Source organism: Pipistrellus hanaki, assembly GCF_964339955.1.
Source record: "Pipistrellus hanaki genome assembly, chromosome: 15".
NCBI lineage: Eukaryota > Metazoa > Chordata > Mammalia > Chiroptera > Vespertilionidae > Pipistrellus > Pipistrellus hanaki.
In genome coordinates, this window is record NC_140517.1 from 39,029,901 (window position 1) to 39,033,988 (window position 4,088).

Below are 4,088 nucleotides of genomic sequence, written 5' to 3' on the forward strand. Positions count from 1 at the left end.
GGGAGTCGCTGCTTCCAGAAAGCTGCTCTTCATGAAGGCAACTGCCTGGCTGGCTGGAGCTGCTGACAGAATCCAGTGTGGGCAGATTGAGAATGAGGAGGATTTGGACTGAGTGATGCTAGTGAGGGTCAGAGCCTGCTAGGCTGTGGGCACTGCTGAGGGAGAGGGGGGACGAAGGGGTGGTTAGCGGTGGGGGAATCAGTAGTCCCCTAGGGAGGCTCCGGGCTACAGAGTAGCTCTGCTGCCCTCTGGTGGACAAGGAGGGAAGTGAACCAGTCACTGTGCCCTGTTTAGCCCGTTTATTCAGCTTTAGTCCATAGACATTTCACATGGGGTATGTAGCTGTTAATACTCCATCATGTTCCAACTCCCAGTCTCTGTTGCTCTAAGAACTCTTACCTACTCCTTTAATGTGATGTCACCAAACATATTTTCAGAAATGTGCACTAGTTTGTGTTTGTCTTCAGTAAGTTACAATGTGGGTGCCCCTCGATGGAGTTGTGTGTGTGGCTGAAATGCTGGGCAACAAGTCTGTGGGGTGAAGGAGCAGGAAACCGGGTGTGTCAGGAGGGGAAGGTTATGTCAGAGGAGCAGAGGATAAAGGATGGACATGTCAACGTCCTCTATCACTCCCAAGGCCTGGAGTCCAAAACAGAAATGCTGATTCTGGGAACACACAGCGTCACACCCCTTTCCACATCTCTGGGTCAGTTTAGAACTCAGCCACCTTGGATCTATCCTGCAGCACAGAGTTCTGGTAGGACTGGATGAGCCTCATTCCCCTGACCCCACACTTTATGGTTCAAATGGTGTATTTTAGCTTATTTGAATTTTGTGTTGAAACAATACCTTTAGCCTTGGCTGATATTGCTCAGTGGTTAGACCATTGACCAGAGCACTAAAGGATCTCAGGTTTGATTCCCCATCAGGGACACACACCTGGGTTACAGGTTCGATCCCCGGCCCTGGTGTGGGAGGCAACCAATTGATGTGTCTCTCTTACATGAACTCTCTCTCTCTTTCTCTCTCTCTCTCTCTCTCTCTCTCTCTCTCTTTCTCCCCCCCTCTCCTTTCCTCCCTCCATCCCTCCATTCCACTCTCTAAAAATCAATGGAAAAGGTAACCTCCATTGGGGAATAACAAAATTACAACAATAATATATTTAGAAGAGAACCCTACATATTACCTTTATGTAATGTGCACCATTACACACTGGGAGTGTATGTGAATTCCATTTCTTCATCTGCCCTCGGCACTTCCAAAGTCATTAGGTAGGAGCAGAAGCAGTGTCCACCCATTTACCCACCTTTTCTTCCCTTCTTAATTCTCTGGACACCTACATCCGTTTTCCTGTGCCAGGACCTTGTGCAGGAGCCATGGGCTATTGAGAAGTATGAGTCCTGCCTGTCTCTTGGGAACTCAGGGATCCATAAGACACATGCCATGAGCATAGGTAACTACTCCTGGACATGCCACAGCATAAAGGAGGAGAGATGGAGGTGGGAGTACATGTCACCTGTGGAGATTGCAATGACCTTGTGGCAAAATAGGCAATGAGGTGGTTTGCAAAGAAGGGGAAGGAGCAGGTTCGTGGAGAAAGGCAGAGGGCATCCCAGGTGGGGACCATGTGAGCAAATACAGGTGGCAAGGGCAAGTCTTGATGTACCAAGATCATGAAGCTGCAGTATATGTGGACTAGGGATGACAAGGAGCAGGCAAGAGGAAGGTCATGGAGAAGATGAGATGCAACAGATGGTGGCTTTTCTGAAAAGCTGCTGTGTTTTGTGGGTGCTTTTCCTCCAGAGTGAGGGCTGAAGAGGGCAGGATGGCTCAGGAAGCAGGGGGTGGAGCTGAGAAGTTACACCCACCATGTGTCCACCGCCATGGTGGTGTCTTCCTTGCTCATATTTGTGTGGACAGCAGCGGGCCCCATTTTCTGTTTTCTTGGATCCACAGCTGCATTTGGAAAGGGAGAGATGCTGGAGCTGTCCATGATGCCTTGTTTCCAGGGGCAGTGTGAGGACAGCCAGCATGCTCCTGGCAGGACAGAGGTTCTTGTGACTCTCATCCTTTCCTGTTAACAGTGTCTCCACTGCAACTCCTCTTTCCCAGGAATTTAAACATAACATTTTTTCTGGTGTGTTCGGATTTTCAGGTGAATTTCTGTTAAAAGAGAATTTCCATGAGCAGAAAAAGCAAATGAGGGAAGGGTCCTCTCTATTCATATTCTTACCTGGAGATCATAGGTGGGTCACAGACCTGTTCACTTACCCTGGAAACCACTTGCTCCCTAAGGAGAAGTTAAGAAGTCTGGAAATAAAAGTTGAGTATTTAGATGTTTTCTCAACAGTGGATGCCACTGTCCCCCATACGCCACTCAGAGAGTACAGGCATGAGCCCCAGTGTCTATCCTGGGGGCCCATGTGTCTATCCTGGCTCTAAAAGTATTGCACACTCTAGGAAGAGCCTTTCTGAGTATGAAAACTAGAAATTTGCCCAAATCATCCATGTATGTTCATTGTAGAAAATGTAGAAGTACAGATAAATATAAAGAGAAAAATAAAAATGATCTGTAGTCCCATAGGCACTATTTTGGCACAATTTTGTTTTGTTTTGTTTTGTTTTGTTTTTAACTATGCTGTTAATTCTCAAGGGGAAGAATGAGGATTTCTCTAGGAATCAACAAAATCAAGGATTACTATTGCTGCGATTGTTATATATGTATATAACAATTGTTATCCTATATAATAAAAACCAAATATGCAAATTGTCCCCTTGGGCAGTCATTGACCAGGAGTTTAACCAACTGGGAGTTTGACCACTACCTATGATGTGTGCTGACCACCAGGGAGCAGTGTGAAACATGGCAGGCCTCAGTGATGAGGTGCCCAAATGACAGCGGGTCCGCAGCAGGATGGTGGAGCAGGTAAGCTGGTGGCACCAGGCCTAAGTGGATGCGAGAGAGGACCCGATAGGCCATGGTGGGGTGCAAGACAGGGGGTGCGAGCTAAGGCCTCATCTTCATAGATCTTAGCTTGGTGAAATCTGTCACTTACTGAATGAAGTTGCTTGTTTGGGTTTTAGTTTCCTCATCTGCAAATTGAGACTATCTATGTACTAGATGGTTGGGAGCAATTCAATGATCTGATTACATAAAGCAGTTACCACAGAGCTAGGAACAAAGTCAATGGAGCAGCTGAAGAGGAAGAAGGGTAGGGAGAAGGAAGTGGAGACCACATCATACATGTGTTTGACAATGGACTTGTAGTGGGAGGTTTGGGGCTGTTTCAGATGTGATTTGTGACAGTTAAAAAACCAGGTTTCTGCTTCTCTTCACAGAAGAATGCCAGCTAATAAATAAAAAAAGGAATGATAGACCCTGGCCAGTGTGACAGCCAAATGATGTTTCCCTTTCACCTCTCTCTATCTTTCTCTCTCACTCTCTCTCAAAATGAATTTTAAAAACTTAAAAAAAAAAGGAATTATTATAATTGGATAGTCATTATTTTGCAGATACCCATCACCCCAAATGACTGACTCAGTCAATGTCATCAACAAATGCTAAAGCCATGGGTGAAAGGTTGTCAGGTACAGGATATTCACACAATATCGAAGTATCATTTTGCAGATTATACCCTATAATTACACTGGAGACATCTGTAAGTCATCATCTTAACTAAATGATCAAACTACAATTCATAATTAATGGGACAAACTAACATTCTTGCTTCTTGATGTGACAGGTTAGAAAGAAAGAACACAATATCACATCAGTAATATTTTTATCAAAAACAACAAACAAACAAACAAACACCAAACCAAACCACAAAACAGTTAATCTGCATTGTAAATTATATAATGAAGAAGTGGTTAGAAAAATAGATTGGAAATAGTCTGTATAAATTTTAAAAATGTCAATGTCATTAAAGACTAAAATGGTTGGGGAAAGCTTTAGATAGAAATATATTAAACATCAAATGCAATGGGTAAATTTTGACTGGATGCAAGATAATAATTTTTTTTTAAGGATATGAAGACATGTTAGAAACAATTGGGACAATTTTAATAAGGACTGTCTATTTAATAAC